At 41.3% G+C, this 19,966-nt stretch overlaps 1 protein-coding gene and 1 long non-coding RNA gene across 2 annotated transcripts in view; one reads left to right on the top strand and one right to left on the bottom strand.

Moving 5' to 3' along the window:
- Positions 1 to 19,966, bottom strand: part of nfxl1 (nuclear transcription factor, X-box binding-like 1) — a 121,198-nt gene that overhangs the window by 17,961 nt on the left and 83,271 nt on the right. The window lies entirely within an intron of this gene.
- On the top strand, positions 369 to 18,840 carry LOC117504585. The gene is made up of 4 exons (XR_004558833.1): positions 369 to 607; positions 2,508 to 2,514; positions 12,889 to 12,896; positions 18,828 to 18,840. It is a non-coding gene; the product is annotated as an uncharacterized LOC117504585 (long non-coding RNA).

Raw genomic sequence — 19,966 nt, 5'->3', positions numbered from 1 at the left:
TGCAGTGTGGCAAGCCATTTGGCTATAGGTTACCACCTGCTGGCCAAATAGGAGTTCCTATTTGCCACCTCGTGGAAGTTGCCAATTTACCATATTTGGCCTCTTCGTGAAGTGGTCAAACAAAAACAGTACAAAAAGGGTAAATACCAAAGCCAGCCACAAAACTCTCTTTACCACTGAAACTAGAGATGCTGAGTGACAATATGAGCCATATTTCATCACTTTTGACTTAGGGCACATGAAGAAATCACTTAGCAAAAGAGTGGTAATTTCCCATTTCACAAAAGCGCCCCCTATACTTGTGTGCCCAAAGTCAGCCACCAAAATCAGTCATCAAAATCGAAGTAAGGGTTAAGGTTGGTCCCTGTAAAAATATGCACAATTACAAAAAATAGGGATTTGCAGCACCACCTATGGGCTGCGCCCTGAGTCAGCCACAAAAATTTTCACGTTTTTGGAGAGTCCATACCCGATAGACTAACACAAATAAAAATCAATTTGGCTCACTCGTGGCACACAGAAATATTAGCATTCGAAAACCTAAATTTTGTGATTTTGCCATTTTGGCTCATTTTGACCCCAAATTTCCAGGACCCCCTAAACAAAAGTGGACCCTATCAAGGATTTTAAAAATGTGATTTTTGTTCGTTTGTAACATATATCTACCCATAAAAAATTGGGACAAATCTAAAGGGGCCATATATCACCACCTGCCTGACTGGTACAAAAACTGGCTCTTAAACAAAAACAAAACATAGGCAATAAGTCCTAAAAATAAGGCATTATAAAATTGTGTCTAAGACTAAAGTGGGAGGTTCAGGTTGGACATGCAGCTTTTCTGTCTGAGTGGTGTGAAGGATGTTAGTTGATTATTTTTTCACTCTGTAACGTCCTCTGGAAGGTAAGAAATCGCATTCAAACCAGGATGTGTGAGACGGGTCGTCCTAAGCTCCTGTGTGGTGCCAGTTTAACTGCAGAAGGTCATCTTTTATTTTCGTCACTTTTACAGCTGGAGTTTGGACTTGAACTGCACTGAGATGAAGCATCTGATGACACTTTCCAGCACAGCAGAGGAAAACGTTCAGATGGTGGGGTACTGACAGTCTGAGTCTGCGGAGGAAATACAGCCCCTAACCCTGACACCAGTCAAATTCACGTGGGCGCTCCATCTACCTGGCAACATTCTCCAGGACGGACTGCCTCCTTGGTGTCTGGCTTGAATGGTGCTCTTCTAATCAATAAACAGTGGTAATTGTTTTTTGTTTGTTTGTTTTTTCTCTGTTACATGTGTAACACTTCTGTTAGTTTTTAAGGGCAACCGCTGCAAATTTTAGTTCATTAGATTACTCCTGTGTGAATCTTAGGAGTGGTTTGCGGTTATCTTGTGCTAGCTTGGCTGCACACTTGGATTTTCTGGTGGACAAATTACAACCCCAATTCCAATGAAGTTGGGACGTTGTGTGAAATGTAAATAAAAACAGAATACAATGATTTGCAAATCCTCTTCAACCTATATTTAATTGAATACACCACAATGACAAGATATTTAATGTTCAAACTGATAAACTTTATTGTTTTTGTGCAAATATTTGCTCACTTTGAAATGCTGCAACATGTTTCAAAAAAGTTGGGACGGGTCAACAAAAGACTGGGAAAGTTGATGAATTCTCAAAAGAACACCTGTTTGGAACATTCCACAGGTGAACAGGTTAATTGGAAATAGGTGAGTGTCATGATGGGGCGAGGATCACCAAATTGTGAACAACTGCATGAAAAAAAATAGTCCGACAGTTTAAGAACAATCTTTATCAACGTTCAACCGCAAGGAATTTGGGGATTCCATCATCTACAGTCCATAATATATTCAGAAGATTCAGAGAATCTGGAGAACTTTCTACATGTAAGCGGCAAGGCTGAAAACCAGCACTGAATGGCCGTGACCTTTGATCCCTCAGGCGGCACTGCATTAAAAACTGACATCATTGTGTAAAGGATCTTACTGCGTGGGCTCAGGAACACTTCAGAAAACCATTGTCAGTCAACACAGTTTGTCGCTACATCTACAAGTGCAAGTTAAAACTCTATCATGCAAAGCGAGAGGCATACATCAACAACATCCAGAAACGCCGCCGCCTTCTCTGGACCCGAGCTCATTTGAAACGAACAGACACAAAGTGAAAGTGTGCTGTGGTCTGATGAGTGCACATTTCAAATTCTTTTTGGAAATCATGGACGTCGTGTCCTCTGGACAAAAGAGGAAAAAGACCATCAAGATTGTTACCAGCTCAAAAGCCAGCATGTGTGATGGTATGGGGGTGTGTTAGTGCCCATGGTATGGACAACTTACACATCTGTGATGGCACCATCAATGCTGAAAGGTACATCCAGGTTTTGGAGCAACACATGCTGCCATCCAAGCAACGTCTTTTTCAGGGACGTCCCTGCTTATTTCAGCAAGACAATGCCAAGCCACATTCTGCACGTGTTATAACAGCGTGGCTTCGTAGTAAAAGAGTGCGGGTACTAGAGTGGCCTGCCTGCAGTCCAGACCTGTCGCCCATTGAAAATGTGTGGCACATTATGAGGCACAAAATACGACAATGGAGACCCCGGACTGTTAAACAACTAAAGTTGTACATCAAGCAAGAATGGGAAAGAATTCCACCTGCAAAGCTTCAACAATTAGTGTCCTCAGTTCCCAAACGCTTGAGTAGTGTTAGAAGGAAAGGTGATGTAACACAGTGGTAAACATACCACTGTCCCAGCTTTTTTGAAATGTGTTGCAGGCAGCAAATATTTGCACAAAAACAATAAAGTTTATCAGTTTGAACATTAAATATCTTGTCTTTGTGGTGTACTCAACTGAATATAGGTTGAAGATTTGCAAATCATTGTATTCTGTTTTTATTTACATTTTACACAATGTCCCAACTTCAATGGAATTGGGGTTGAAAGGTTCTTGTTCCAGTAAACACTGTAAAGAAACTGTAACCTAAATAAGAGAGTGATCAGAGACCATCAATGCAAGAGGTATGATGTTGATATCTGTGACAGCAATACCGCAAACGAGGACAAAATCCAGGGTATTTTCACTAAATGTGTAAGCCAGTGGGCAGGCTTCATTTAGAGGGAGGACAGTAGTAGATTTCAGCCAGGTTTAATAGAAACCAATCATATCTAAGTGGTGTTCTATAATTACATCGTTTATCAACAGTGATTTTTAACCCTAACCTTCACTCCACTCACCATCTATCTCATCGACAGATATCTGAAGCTTTTGTACAATCATTTCCACATAAATTCAGCAATAATTCACAAAAAATGATGGGGGAGCAATCAGAGCGCCACAGCAGCATATTTGACTCTGTACACCCAAAGTGATCAAAGGGAATTATGTGATTATTAATCATCAGATGACAAAGTAAAACCTCTTAAATCATTCTGAAACCAGTTTTAAGCAGTAACAAAGCAATAATCTGTGAACTGCTGCTGATGCTCCAAAATTACACATGTGCAGTGACGGCAGGGCGGACTGATTTTTAGGGGGGACCATTCAGTCTGCAACAACAGTTGTAGAGGACTGTATAGCTGCATGTTTCTGCCCTTGCTCCAGTTTGCCATCTGTTTACATTTGCATGATGGCTAATAAAGTTAGACCTTACTTGTGTGAAGTGCCTTGAGGCAACTTTGTGATTTGGCGCTATATAAATGAAAATAAATTCAAATTGAAAATGATGTGTATACCTTTGGATAGGTGTTTTTTTTTTGTATTTATTTGATAATTCTCCCTAGTTTTGATCTGTTTTTGGAATTGACCTGTTATTGGAGTATGTTGTTTTTGCTTTAAGTGTATTAGTACATTCTGTGTTTTTTCACTGGTATCACAGATGAGGGGAGCACTGAGACCGTGACACCAGTATGGTGTACCAGTGCGTTCCAGCTTACTTTCACCCGACACTGACTCATCTGGAGCAACAGGGTAACTATGCCCGCCTTCTGTTTGTGGACTACAGTTCAGCATTCAACACCATCCTCTCCCATGGCTTTGTGAGGAAACTGCTGAACCTTGGTCTACTTCATTCTACGTCTTTGGCTTAAAGACTTTGTCAGATGGCTCACAGAGAGTCAGGACTGGCCACCACATATCCACAGCTCTCACACTCAGCACCGGTTCCCCTCAAGGCTGCGTGCTGAGCCCGCTGCTCTTCACCCTCTACACATCTGACTGCACCCCGTCCACACCAGCAACTCCTTCATTAAGTAAGCCGGAAGACACCATAGTGGCAGGCTGTATCACTGGAGGAGATGAGTCCATCTACCAGGACGAGGTGGAACAGCCAATGGTGTGGTGTAGAGAAAATAACCTGCTCCTGAACACATCCAAAATCAAGGAGCTAATCACAGACTTCAGGAGAAACAAAACAGACATTCAACCCGTTATCACTGGGGGGACCTGTGTGGAAAGGGTCAGGAACTTCTGTTTCCTGGGAGTCCACAGAGGAGAAATTGACCTGGGACAGGAACACCACACACTTGGTAAAGAAGGCACAGCAAAGACTCCACTTTCTGAGAATCCTCAGGAAAAATAACATAAGCCAGAGATTGCTGGTGTCTTTTTACCGCTCTACCATGGAGAGGTTTGCCAGCTGCACGGGGGCAAATTTCAATTCAATTTATTAATTTACATAGCGCCAAATCACAAAGGTGCCTCAAGGTGCTTCACACAAGTAAGGTCTATCCTTACCAACCCCCAGAGCAAGAACACAGGTGACAGTGGTAAGAAAAACTTCCTCTGATGATTTGAGGAGGAAACCTCAAGCAGACCAGATTCAAAGGGGCGAACAGGAAAGAGCTCCGGAGGGTTACCAAAATGGCAGAGATCATCAATGGTTGCCCTCTACCCACACTGGGGGACCTTCATGGCTCTTACTAGCTACGTTTACATGGACAATTTATTTCTGATCTGATTGAATTCTATCCGATTGGTGGATCAGATTGTCCTGTTTACATGCCTGGTTTAGTAAAGCTGTAACGAAAACACCAACGGATTAAACAGCTGATTTACGAGCCAAATGAAAATGAAGCCTTGGAGATCAGCTGGATCTTTGAGGAAACACATCATATCCCTCAAATAACTGACGGACTCACAGACACATGCAGGTAGGTTATTTCTGAATGTCTGTCGTCGTCATAGAGCCACAATCAATAACATCACATCTACCACTTTTATGACTTCTGCTAACATTTTTCTGTGGCTTCCAGGTAGAGTCCACTATGAAATCTCACAAAACTTATTTTAAACAATGAACTATTTCAAAATATGACAATAAAGCAGTTCCATGAATAAATGAAACAAACCTTGTGTGTGAGGTCTTTCCACATTTCTTACTTTACTCAACTAAAACAAGTTGTTTACTTATAGATTTTGGAGCATCAGTTGCAAAATGCTTGGAAACGCCCAAGATTCCAATGTTTTGTGCCATTCAGACCTTTTCGAGAGCTCATCAACTGCCCAAAGTACTTTTCAAACATTTAAGGGGAAAAAAAGTCACATCCACTACACCCTGTGCTTTTTTCCCCCTGATTTATTCTTAAGGATATAATTACTCATTAAACATAATAAAAAAAAAACAAAAAAACAACCATTTTCTGTTTTAGGGTGTGAAACACACTGAGCGAGAAGACGTACAACTACAAATCATTGGTGACCGTGCGGATCCACTCCTCGACTGGTTGCTGAAAGGCTGCATAAATTCTACAAATCTGACCCCAGAGGAGAAATCTGTTAATGTGAACCTCAGCTCACTCTGTGTAACAGTAGAAAACACTTTAGGGATTTTGAAGTTGAGGTGGTGGGTGCTACTGAAGAGAAACGATTTTCACTTCACCTTTACACCAGTTGTGATAGCAACCTGCTGTGCACTTCCTAATTTCTGTCAAAATGAGAGGAACAATGCAAGCAACAATTGGTTGGAGAACACTGGTCACTTTGATGGCATCTTTCCTCAGCCTGGACCACAAGTCTGGATGCAGAGCCATTCCAGTGGGAGCAGGACAACGATGGCATTGAAGGAGTACATGTTCAATCACTTCCCTCTCTGAAATGGTCATCTCCATTAACTAAATAATTTTAAAAAATCTGACAAACACGTTTTCTCTTTTTTTTATTAAAGTCAATACAACTTTCTTCTGTACACATATATAAAACAAAAACCTGGCAGCACCACAACAATTTGGTTAAAAATAAAATATAGTGCTAAAAACGTTTATTCACTTACATCAGAGCTTGGCATTACTTCTTAAACTGGCATTACTGTGATATCAGATCATAAAACCAATCCCTAAAGGCGGCTCTGTCAGCAGAATAACATACTTCCAGGAAAAATTTGAGGAAACTAAACATCAGGGCCAGTTTCTTATATTCAGTTTCTACATGTTGTGTAGGCTGTAGTCAACGTTTCCACTGTTATTTTGATTATCCTGAGTGTGCAAATGTGGTCAGGTGGTTCGCTGTGATTCATGATGAAATAGTGGACTTGGTAGAGGACCTAGCTGAGATGCGTGCACATCATTTAGGAGAGGTTAACTCGACTGTTCCAGACTAATATGACCCCAATGAACAACTAGAGATATGTGCCAAAATCTCTATCCAGGACAAACAGCCCAAAATGCCCACACCCTTTTTCATCCCAAGTGTTACTTCAAGTATAGATGTATTTTCTAAACAGCAGCAGCTAGAGATGTTCCAAAGTGTTGAACGTGTTGAAAATGACCAGGGTCAAAGAAAAGTGTAAAATCTCTATTTTGATATTTTAAGAAAAAATGGCTAAAGTAAGTGGGTCAACATATTACCACACATCGAAAGAAAATGAACATTTTCCAAATATGAAATTTTTATTTTCAGTCATACTGTTATCAATGGAACATGCATTTAAAGTGGAAAATACAAAACAAACCTTGTATCTTTGGCAGACAGCAGTATCTAGAGGTCTTAAATGTTTTAAAGATTATCAGGAAACATCCACAAAAGAAAGTTTAAGATACTAAATATGTGGTGATTCCAGACTGTATGAAGGTTGTTGGACCTAATGTTTTTTTCTTAAAATATCAAAATTAGAAATTTTACACTCTTCTATGACCCTTCTAAATATGTAATGGTCATTCTGAGCATATTGGGTACCTTGGAAAATATAGCTGCTGCAGTTTAGAAAATACAGCTGTATTTGAAGTAACACTCGGGACAAGTGGTCATTTTCGGACTGTTACGTGCTTGTCTCAGCGAGGTTCTCGACTAACTTTGATGGTCTTCAGGCTCTCCTTTCTCAGTCCTACTCATCAGCTCCACATTTACATGAACAAACAGTTGCCCTATAATGCTTTCAGTTGAGCGGGTACTTTCTTCCATAAAAGCAGAGGAAAAAGGGGCACTCACAGGGACCAGGACTGGAGGTGCACGGCTCAAGAACAAAGTCAATATAGAAACAAAGCCATCAACACTCAAGTGTCCTTCTTAATAAAGGTTTTAATGTCTCACGGCAAGGCAACAGGATCAGGAGCAGACGCATTTCAACTAGGTCTTCCTCAGTGTGTGAGGCCATTCATGAAATGACACCTTTTATGATAACACCAATCAGAAACAGGTGTAGAACTCCACAAGACATGCCAATGCAGACACTAATAATAAACCAAACATTCAGAAGCAGATAATAGTAAGAATAAGAAGAAACCCACTGTAGAAAAAATACACACAAAAAAAGTACACATTATCAGCACGTAGGTAGTACCAAAATAAGGCCTACCAAAGCATAAGGTGCCAACCCGAGGCACTAAGGATGTTGCAATGTGATGCGTATACATCTCAAAAGCTACACACAAAATATATATACAGGTCTACAACAGCAGCTGTAGCTTGCATATACCACACATAGGCACCAGTGGACAAAAGCTCAACCTAAAACTATTGTCTTAGGGTTACACACTTACGAAAAAGAGTATATAAATAGACATTCATGAAAAGACACAAAATACATATATCAGTGGCAATGAAGCTCATGAATAGCAAAAACAATGCAAATATAGAAAAATCACACATCAAGCCTTTACAAAACAAATAGTAAAGGATAAAAAAAAAACACACCTCAAAAAAATTTATAAGTACAAAGCCAATAAAGTAGGCACAAATAGAAAACCTATGACATGTACAAATTTAAAGAAAGCAGGCCAACAGTAATTCCTCATTCATACCCCTCTGAAATTCTGCTTGGAGTGTATTTATCCAAAATGCTTAGATATACTTTATTGATCTCACGATGGAGAAATTGCATTTAGCAATTAGTCCACAATTATTAGCTGTTTACCGTAATAATGGCACACATCAGAATTAAAGGCAACACGACTTCCGGTTTGTGTCATGAAGGAGTAGGCTGCGAATGTGAAGAGCTCTGACTTAACTTGTAATGAATGTGACCAAATTTAATATCTTTACCATAGGATTGGTGTAATTTACACACGCTACAGTGTTATACGATCTTGAACAGTTAATGGCTACCTCTAAACAAAAACAAACTTCTTTGATGACCACGCGAAACACCGTTGCTAGTAAGCTATCTATCATGGCCTCTGACGCTAGCCCTTCCAAAAGCGACGGAATAACCATGACTCAGCTGGTGTAAGAGCTAGCCAAACAGCGAGAAAGTTTAAAAGAAGACATCTCTACCCTCATTCAAGAATCACTTGTGCCGTTACAAACTTCAGTGAATGCTTTGACAGAAACGGTGGACTCTGTGCAACAACGGCTGACTACGGCAGAATCACTTGCAGGTGATAATTTTGAGAAGATATGTGCAAACCGAATCTGCTGTTGAGGCTCTGAAAGCCCAAAATGCAGCACTCTTGGACCGCATTGAAGATTTAGAAAACAGGTCACGCCGCAATAACTTGAGGATTATAAATGTTCCAGAAGGCAGCGAGGGTGTTGAGAATACTGTTAACTTTGTGGCGAACATGTTTATGGAGATCACCGGCGGCAATGCACTGTTTGACTCTGCCCCAGTGCTGGAGTGAGCGTACAGAGTGGGCAGAAAACCTGATGATGCTGTTCACCGCCCACGTCCCTTTGTGGTGAGTTTTCAAAGGCACCAGGAGAAGGAACGATTACTGCAATGGGCAAGGCAGAACACTATCACCTACCAGGGGGTTACACTGAGAATATATCCAGATTACAGCGCTGCCCTGTCGAGGAAACGCACTGGGTTTAACGATATTAAACAAGCACTTTACAAGAAGGGTATAAAATTCCGCTAGCGTTATCCAGCTGTCTTACGAGTCTTCTATAAGGGAAAGACCTACGATTTCAACACACCGGAGGAAGCACAGGCTTACTATGATCAACAGGTGGCTGGCAAAGAAGATTGATATGACCTGGACAGTTTATGCATACTTGATGGAAGGAAGCCGTTTTACTGCTTGGAGGACAGTTTGACATGTCTGTGAATTCGAACTCTCGTCAACGTCTACTTTGGTCAATCTACTTGGTTATGAGGACTATGGTATCTAACGGATCATTTCCCATTTTTTTTTTGTCCACCTTCTGTTGTGTGGGCCGCCAGAAGAGGAGGTACTGCTGGCCCACCACCAGTGGGCGCCCTGCCTGAAGTGCGGGCTTCAGGCACGAGAGGGCGCTGCCGCCACGGACACAGCCTTGGGTGACAGCTGTCACTCATTATCTCTTGACAGCTGTCACCCATCTACTCTACAGCATCTCACTCCATAAAGACCAGACGTCATCTCCACCTCGTTGCCGAGATATCGTACTTCTACGGAGGTAACTGTCTCTGCCTGTATTAATTGATTCTAAGAGCTATTGTTTTGCAGCTGTCAACCAGAGGACCGGCGTGGGTCGCGACTGTTTCGTCCTACGTCCGTCAGATAAGTGGTTAAACAGATGCTGCACGAGTGTGTGTTAGAGGTGGAGGTGGCATTCCCACCGTTGTTGTTACGGGGTGTACACACACCCACACTTGACTGTCTTTGTTCTTCGCCAGCAGTACCAGATCCGACAGTCGGGGACGGTGATCACCTGGGAATTCGGGACTTGGCGGCTCCAGTATTCACCAGGTTCGGTGGCGGCGGAAATCGTGTGGTTCCGGCTCTTCTCAGGACAGACGTCTTCTATCCTCGAGCCTGCCCACACGTCACCTTTGTGGATTGACTGTTATCAGATTCTGAGATTGTCTGTGTATTCGTTGTGCACCTTCACAACATTAAATTGTTACTTTTTGGCTCATCTATTGACCGTTCATTTGCGCCCCCTGTTGTGGGTCCGTGTCACTACACTTTCACAACACCTTCCCTTGGTAAGTGCCTTTACCTGTGGTTTTTTTTTTTTTTTTTTTTGGAGATAACGGTCGACTGATAGCCTACCTGCTGGCTGTTGCTCTGCTAATGTTTGACGGTGGTCGGACTTTTTTCTGCTCCCTTTTGTTTATTCATTGAACGTGTTGAACGTGACTGAAGGACCGTCAGCAGCATATTTGACTGTGTGCTTTTCATTTAAATTTTAACATGGAAATGGTTTCAACTAATACAAGCCATCACTGTTAAATGGTCATAGGCTCTTCACAGTTTAGAAGGAGAGAGTGTATCGGAAGGTCCAGGAGTTACAAGAGAGCCTGCAGTCTGCCCATGTTCCGGGGGCGGGCATAGGATATGTTAAGTTTGGGGTTAAAGGAGGGTTCATTCCTATGAAAGTGTTATTGTTTTTTTCTACTGAGCGGAGATTTTACACTGCTTTTTTATATTATTTAGTATGTTTTTGTTTGTTACTGACAGACGCTTTGGGGTGCACAACCTGCTTTTCATTTCTAATCATGTCATATGTTGCATGACATATAATGTCAGGGTGGATATAGGTGTAACGTCAACACGTTTCATTACCTGAAATGTGAAAGGAATGAATGGGCCTAATAAGAGAGCCAAGGTATTTTCTCATTTAAAGAGGTTAAACGCAGAAATAATATTTTTTACAAGAAACACATTTGAAAATTTGAAAAGACACTTCTCCCTTTTACAAAGAAAAATGAAAATACTGCAATTGTCAAATCTGATCATGCACCAGTTTCCTTGGATATTTAATTCTCCCAAAATGTTACACAGCCAAGAGTCTGGAGATTAGACACATCCTTACTATCAGGCAGTCACTTCTGTGAATTCATTGGTGAAGCAATAGATGAGTTCATATACTTTAACAGGTCTGACTCCATATCCCCATCTACACTCAACAAAAATATAAACGCAACACTTTTGGTTTTGCTCCCATTTTGTATGAGATGAACTCAAAGATCTAAAACTTTTTCCACATACACAATATCACCATTTCCCTCAAATATTGTTCACAAACCAGTCGAAATCTGTGATAGTGAGCACTTCTCCTTTGCTGAGATAATCCATCCCACCTCACAGGTGTGCCATACCAAGATGCTGATTAGACACCATGATTAGTGCACAGGTGTGCCTTAGACTGCCCACAATAAAAGGCCACTCTGAAAGGTGCAGTTTTGTTTTATTGGGGGGATACCAGTCAGTATCTGGTGTGGCCACCATTTGCCTCATGCAGTGCACACATCTCCTTCGCATCATCCGTGAAGAGAACACCTCTCCACGTGCCAAACGCCAGCGAACGTGAGCATTTGCCCACTCAAATCGGTTACGACGACGAACTGGAGTCAGGTCGAGACCCCGATGAGGACGACGAGCATGCAGATGAGCTTCCCTGAGACGGTTTCTGACAGGTTTGTGCAGAAATTCTTTGGTTATGCAAACCGATTGTTTCAGCAGCTGTCCGAGTGGCTGGTCTCAGACGATCTTGGAGGTGAACATGCTGGATGTGGAGGTCCTGGGCTGGTGTGGTTACACGTGGTCTGCGGTTGTGAGGCTGGTTGGATGTACTGCCAAATTCTCTGAAACGCCTTTGGAGATGGCTTATGGTAGAGACATGAACATTCAATACACGAGCAACAGCTCTGGTTGACATTCCTGCTGTCAGCATGCCTATTGCACACTCCCTCAAATCTTGCGACATCTGTGTCGTTGTGCTGTGTGATAAAACTGCACCTTTCAGAGTGGCCTTTTATTGTGGGCAGTCTAAGGCACACCTGTGCACTAATCATGGTGTCTAATCAGCATCTTGGTATGGCACACCTGTGAGGTGGGATGGATTATCTCAGCAAAGGAGAAGTGCTCACTGTCACAGATTTAGACTGGTTTGTGAACAATATTTGAGAGAAATGGTGATATTGTGTATGTGGAAAAAAGTTTTAGATCTTTGAGTTCATCTCATACAAAATGGGAGCAAAACCAAAAGTGTTGAGCTTATATTTTTGTTGAGTATACATTATGGGAAACGCTCAAAGTCGTTATAAGAGGGAAGATTATTTCTTATTCTATTTCACGTAGTAAGGAGAGAAAAAAAGAAAAAGAACTCCTGGAATCAATAAGACACATTGACCAACAATATTCTACCACCCCAACACCTGAGTTATATAAGGAAATGGTTGCACTGATAACCCAATATGACCTATTGTCAACAGAAAGAACAGAAAAACACCAGCTTTGGTTAAAAGGAGATTATTATGAACATGGGGATAAGCAGGTCTGTCTTCCTGGCTTACCAGCTTAAGTGTAAATCCGCGTCTCGCTTAATACCTCAGATACGTAACACATCACAATCCTTGACCGTAGACCCATAGATATAAATAACACTTTTAGAGATTTTTACTCCAAACTATATACATCTTCTTCCCCACAAGATGAATCAAATATGATGACTTTCTTAGAGAACATTGATATCCCACAAGTACGTAGATACAGAGGCCAAAGACAGCCTTGAAGAAATCAAAGTTACAGGAGATTGTTGACTCCATTCATAAAATGCAAAGTGGCAAATCACCTGGGCTGGACGCTATATACTGTTGAGTTTTATAAAAAGTTCTCCATCCTCAACTCGCTCCCCTCTATTTGAAATGTTTAATCATCCTTCATTCAGAGTCATTTACCACAAACTTTAACAGAGGCTTCCATTTCACTTCTTTTAAAGCCAGACAAGGACCCAAATGATTGTGGTCATATCGACCTATATCCTTGCTTAACGTTGATGTAAAAGTTTAGCCAAACTGTTAGCTTAAAGACTAGAGAATGTTACACCATATCATCTCAACAGAACAACTGTTTCATAAAGGTCGTCAGTCCTTCACAATATCCGTAAACTTTAATGTTATTTGCTCTCCTGCGTCCAGGGAGACTCTGAAGTTGTTTTCTCCCTGACGCGGAAAAAAGCATTTGACAGAGTGGAATTAGTTACTTATTTACTGTATTGGAGACATATTTGGCTTCGGCTCAAACTTCATATCTTGGATACGTTTATTATATACATCTCCTAAAGCATCAGTAATTACAAACAAGATATCTTCCCAATTATTTTCACTCTCAAGAGGTACACGCCAGGGCTGCCCCCTTAGCCCACTTTTATTTGCATTAGCTATCGAACCTTTATCAATTAAATTTAGGACAACCCTTAATATCTTTGGTATTCGTAGGTTGAAACCGAACATAAAATCTCTGACACATATCATGCATTCCTAATATGTCAATGTCCTTAACGACTTTGGGCTTTTCTCTGGTTACAAATTAAACTTCTCTAAGAGTGAATGCTTTCCAATTATAATTTGGCTCTTCAGTTACCAGACAATGCATTCCCTTTCCATATATCAGTCTGGATTTAAATATTTAGGCATACACATCACCCGTGCTTTCTTGATCTCTATGAAAAGAACTTTAACCCCTCTTGCTTAATTAGAAGCTGATTTTAAGAGATGGTCTGGTCTTTATTTATCTCTTCCAGGTAGAATTAGCTGTATAAAAAATGTCTTACCCCGTTTTTGTACCTGTTTCAATGTCTCCCAATATTTTTGTCTAAGTCTTTTTTCCAATCTTAAATAAATTAATCTCCTCTTTTCTTTGGGCAAATAAAATGCTAGAATCCGCAGAGAGTTTTTAGAAGGCCTAGGGACAAGGGTGGCCTGGCACTACCTAATATGAGAAACTACTACTGGGCATCTAATATTCAAAAAGGTCATATATTGGTACCAGAGTCCACAGCTAGATTGGTGTAAGATTGAGGCAAACTCCTGTACCTCTACCTCACTTCCTGCTTTGGTCACTGCCGGTTTACCACTTTCACCCTCTAAATTCACTTCTAGCCCTGTGGTATCTTCTACTCTGAGGATATGGATACAATTCAGACAACATTTCAAACTAAAAGATTTTTCTATATACAGCCCTATTTGTAATAATCACCTTTTCCCTGCTGCCAGAATAGACCATACCTTCACTTTATGGAGGAGGAATGGTTTGGATGCATGTGACCCGCCTCTATATAGATGGCATTTTTGCCAATTTTACGGACCTCTCTGCCAAATTCCACTTACAAAAATCTGACCTATTCAGATATTTTCGGTCTGTCCATTTTGTTCAAAGCCAGAGTCAACATTTCCTACTTCTCCAGCAGACTCAGGACTTGAGAAGATTTTGTGTAACCCTATGCATTTCAGGAGGCATATTGCAAACATCTCAAATATAATTACGCTCTCAGGAACCTCATTAGATGGGCTTAGAACTGCATGGTCTGAAGAACTTGGCTCTGAAATTCCTGGATATATTTGGGAATATGCTCAGGAAAGAATGAATGGAACATCATCTTGTGCCCGACTCAGCCTGATACAGTTCAAAGTCTTTCATAGAACTTACTACACCAATCTAAGCTCTCAAGAATTTATTGACGACATTGATGACAGGTGTAAGCGCTGCAATTCTGCTCCAGAAAATATGACCCATATGTTTTGGAATTGCCCTAAGCTAACTGAATTTTGGTCATCTATCTGTAAAACACTAAATGATGCATTTAACACCAAAGTCAAACCGTCTGCAGATATGGCCATCTTTGGAGGGTTGGCTGATGAGCACATGCTACCCATTGACAAGATGAACGCTTTTGCCTTTGCATCTTTGATAGCCTGTAGAATATAGTTTTACATTGGAAATCCCCTGAACCACCCAAAGTGTCTGTCTGGCTCACTGAATTAACATTTTTCTTGAAATTAGAGAAAATACTTCACTAGAGGCTCAACAAGACAATTTCACAAGATGTGGGACCCTTTGATTAAGTACTTTAAAAATCTCAAGACCCTTCCATAAGCCTATGGAGCCCTGAGATATATATTTGATTTTGCCCAATTATTGACATGTACTTGAATATGTAATGCCCCCATTGTCTGTCATTAAAAAAAAATTTTTTTCCCCCTCAACTTTATCACTGTATGGACAATTCAACTCTTACTAGCATTACTATTATCATTATTATTGTTTTTCCCTTTAGTTATTTATTTAATCTATTTATTATTTATTGTATTGTTCATTTATTTAACTTTGCTATCTATGCTTATATGTGGGGTTTTTTTTTTCTCTCCATTACAGCAGTATATGGGTGTTGTGGGTGGGTGGGTTTTGTTTGTTAAAAAAAAAAGAAAACAAATCCAATTCAAGATATTGTATTTAAATGCATCTTACTTTGTGCTTTCTTGAATAAAAATATACTTAGAATTAAAGGCAACACATACACATATGACATTGTTTATTGTGCACTAAGTTTGAAGAAGTCGTTATCCGAATTGAGGCAAGGGGTGAAGGCCACGCAGCAACCTGAGTTGCGCCGCCATCAGGTTGGGGGGGTGGTGGAGGGAAATGGGCTTGCTGCAAACTGCACTGCCCCCGCCGAAGGGAAAAGGAATGATGATAAGCAGGCACCAGAAAGGGTGGGTGGTGACAGGGAAGGAGGGGGTGGGGGGGGAGGGAATGGAACATGCTTCAGTCCTGTGAAAAGCAGTTTATTGTCTTTGTGAGATGAGATAAGAAACAGCCAATGTCCCCAGGCCGAAAAACAAATCCCTCTGGAGGAGACAGTCGGGCAATTTGACCTTCAGGCTTGATAAGCCTGTAATGTTATTGTTACAGCAATGAAATCACTTTTTAACAGTTCCATTTGCACAACCAAATCCCAATTATGAATTAAGAATATTCCAAATTATGATCCCCCGGTCCTGACCTTCTGTAGAAAAAAAATGGTGTCAACAGCGTTCAGAGACCAGCTGATCAATTCCATGGTTAATCCAATAGTAGTCCAATAGATCCAGAATCCAATATAATTTGAGGAATTCACAGTCTGGTGAAGTAGGGACTTGAAGGTTAAAGGCAGAGAACAGAGATAAGGGAGAGTGGAGGAGATGCGACGGCCCTCGTCGGAGTCCCAAGCTGTAAATAGAATTTCCTGCTGTAATAGAATCTTCTCCCTGTTGCCTCCCCGTCTAGGGGGTTTAACCATTTCTAAATCTTCAAATCTGAGAGAACATACATCGTGGCCACCACTCAAAAAATGTCTCGCCACCGAAGACTTTTCAACTCTGTTCCTAATACTACTTTTATGTTCCGAGATGGGAGTCTTTAGTTCTCTCTTAGTCTTGCCCACAAGGACATTTTAGCAGGTAAACAACAAACTTAGTTCTGCAGGAAATCCTGCTCTTCACCAAATATTTATGGTCCGAATGTGGATGTGTAAAGCAATCTCCCTTTATCACTGAACACAACTCCAGCAAGGAAAATTCCCATTAGGCAGTGAAGACAAAAACTGTTTCGGGTGCACATGTGTGTCTGTCTTAACAAGCTTGTCTCTCAGGTTAGGGGCTCAGTTATAGGCAAATACAGGCAACTCTTGAAACAAATGGCCAACTTGCAGATCACTTGACAAAATGTACCAATATTTGACACTGTTTTCAGATCTAATATAATATCCGAGAAAGTAGTGGTACAGACCAACCGTGAAGTACTGGACGGACGAGGTTTAGGAGTTAAAAGCAACAGTCCGTCAATTTGTATGACTCTCTGCCAGCAATCCATCAGTGTCTTATCGTATCCTTTTACTAAAAAATCTATTATAGAGTTCCTCTGCCTGTACATCAAAACTCTCCTCAGTACTACAAATTCTCCTTATTCTCAAAAATGGACTGAAAGGCAAACTCTTTTTAAGACCAGATAGATGGTAACTGGTGAAATGCAAAAAACTATTAGAGTCAGTCTTTTTCTTATACACACTGGTACTAAAATAGTCATCCTTACACACATTCACATCAAGAAAAGAAACAGAATCAGAGCTAAATTCTAGTGTAAACTTAATAGTAGGCATCCTAGAATCAATATAAACCTTAAAATCCTCAAGTTGAGCCACAGTTCCAGAAAAGATGAAAAAGATATCTATGTAGTGAATCCAACACTTTAAAAACAGTAAAATGGATTACTGTTGTATACAAAATCTTCTTCAAACTTGCCCATAAATAAATTGGCATAATTGGACTACATGCACTACCCATACTAACACCTTGACATTGTAAAAAATAGGAATCTTCAAATTTGAAGTAATTTCTATTCAAAATAAGTTTGGACATTTCTAGGAGGAAGTTTGTGGGAGGGACAAGATTATCTCTCATATCAAGAAAAAACTTTAATGGTTGTAGCCCTTCAGCATGTGGTACATTTGTATACAGACTGGCTACGTCCATTGTGCAGACAAGGTCCTCTTTTGTAACATCGCCTCTAATTTATTGAGGAAATCAGTAGTATTTTTAATAAATGACAGTAGTTGAAAAACCAGTTGTTTAATATGTAGATCAATAGAAATAGGCTCTGTAAGAGAGTCATTGCCTGCAACAATGGGACGTCCAGGTACTGGTTCAACCAAATTCTTATGTATCTTGGGAAGAGTGTAAAAAATAGGACGCACTGGATATCTTTGAAAGAGAAAGTTAAATTCATCTAATGTGATAAGTTTCTCATCCACCGATTTTTTAAGAAAAGAATGAATTTCATCTTGAAATCTAGCAGTGGGATCATATGAGAGAGGAGCATAAAAAGAATTATCACTCAGTTGCCTAAGAATCTAATTTCTATAACAGTCTTTACTCTGAATAACAACAGCACCCCCCTTATCCGCATTATGAATAACAATATCAGTGTCACTAGATAGACCACTCAAGGCTTCTTGCTCTTGTGGGCTTAAGCCCCGTTTACACATAGACTGTAAACTCTCCCGGAAGCGTCCCGGCAGAGATTTTGCTCCCTCCGGGACATTTTAGGGATCAAACGCCGTAGTTAACGCCGACGCACGGGGGTGTGGTTTGGTTCCGGCTTCACCGGGAATCGTCGAAAAAATTATTCAACATGTCGAATAATTCCGGGAGTGCTCCCGGATAAGTGGCCTGACGACGGAGACAACGCAAACAACGGCGTTTGATACTTTTTAATCGCCGTGTCATCCCGCCCCTTCCTGTAGTGCCGCAGTTTACCACCGCCGTAATTGGCGGCCGGCTTGTATCCCTAACCAATGGCGTGTAAAACGGCGATAGAGCCCACATCGGCATCCTCAAAGGCATTTTAACTGGCGACAGAGGCAGACAAAACGGCGGCGCTAGCGGACAGTACGCTGTACTAAACGCCACCTCCCATTTAACGGTGTTCCAAATGGCCGATAGGCGGCGGCCAGTATAAAAACGCTAGCGCGCTGCATGCAGGTCTCTCACTCGTGGCCAGCTCCAGATATTTTTGCAGAGAAGCTCCAGTATACCTCCTAAAATAAAAATGGCAGCGGCAAGGATTTACCAAGAGGTCTGGTTCAGGGGTAGCCCTGTGGTGGAAACGAGCAACACGTTGAGGAGGGGAAAAAGGAGAGAAAGAAAAGGCTGAGAGATGAGCTCCCTGTCACTCCCTCCCCCTGCACTGACAGCTGCTTCAGCCTATTATACTCTGGGGGCAGTGCCTATAAGCAAAAGTTCCTGGAGTAACGCAGGATTTGCCTGGATAAATCCAGCGGTACACAGGGCATTATCGGCGGCAGCAGAACACGCCGTTCTCACGCGCGTCTTAACCTGCGATTGTAAAGGATAGAACTGAGTATTAACCCCCGTTGTCTGACGTGTGCCGGATGCTACGGCGTCAAAACTCTGCTTTATTCAGCGGATTTAGCGGCGTTTTATCCGCATATTTGTGGCTAGTACGGCGCTCAAAACGCCGGCGAAATGCTCCGCCCCTTTCCACCGCGAAAACAGCCGGAACTACCGCGAACTTCGGTCTACGTACTACCCGCGGACAAAACCGGCTTTAGACTGGAATGCAGCTTCTTAGCATTTTTAGTTAAGTCATTCACCTCTTTTTCCATAAGTCTGCAAAACATGGCAACTGCATGATTCAATGCAGGAGGAACAAATGTACTTTTGGCGCTCAGTCCCACTTTCAAAGCGGATAAGGGGGGGATGGGTCAGATGACGACTCAGGTTGGGCAGGCTGGACATCACAGCTCTGTGAGAAAGATGGAGCATGAGTTGGCCCCTTGTAGAAAAAAAGCTTTCAGCTTCACAGATCTTAAAAATTTATACATTTCAACTCTAGTTTCAAAAGATTTAGCTTTTTGTGTGTCGGAACAAAAGAAAGACCTTTTTTTTAGTGCATTTTTCCTACAGTGGGTTTCTTCTTATTATTATTATTATTATTATTCGCTTCTGAATGTTTGGTTTATTATTAGTGTCTGCATTGGCATATCTTGTGAAGTTCTACACCTGTTTATGATTGGTGTTATAAAAGACATCATTTCCTGAATGGCCTCACACACTGAGGAAGACCTAGTTGACTTTCTTCCATAAAGCTGGAAAGAAGCCTCTCTTCTCTTTCCAGATTCCTCTTGTGCTGCTGTTGCATGTTGTTCAGGAAAGATCTCTGCTGGTCTGACCGATCACCCAGGAGCTTGTTATCACCAGATAGCATTAGCCGCATGTTCTCCTTGAATTGCTGGCTGTCTGAGTGGTGTCCAAAA

Source organism: Thalassophryne amazonica, chromosome 23 (genome assembly GCF_902500255.1).
Source record: "Thalassophryne amazonica chromosome 23, fThaAma1.1, whole genome shotgun sequence".
NCBI classification, from domain to species: Eukaryota; Metazoa; Chordata; class Actinopteri; order Batrachoidiformes; family Batrachoididae; genus Thalassophryne; species Thalassophryne amazonica.
Note: the sequence above shows the minus strand (reverse complement) of the source record. Positions and strands in the feature narration are given on the sequence as shown.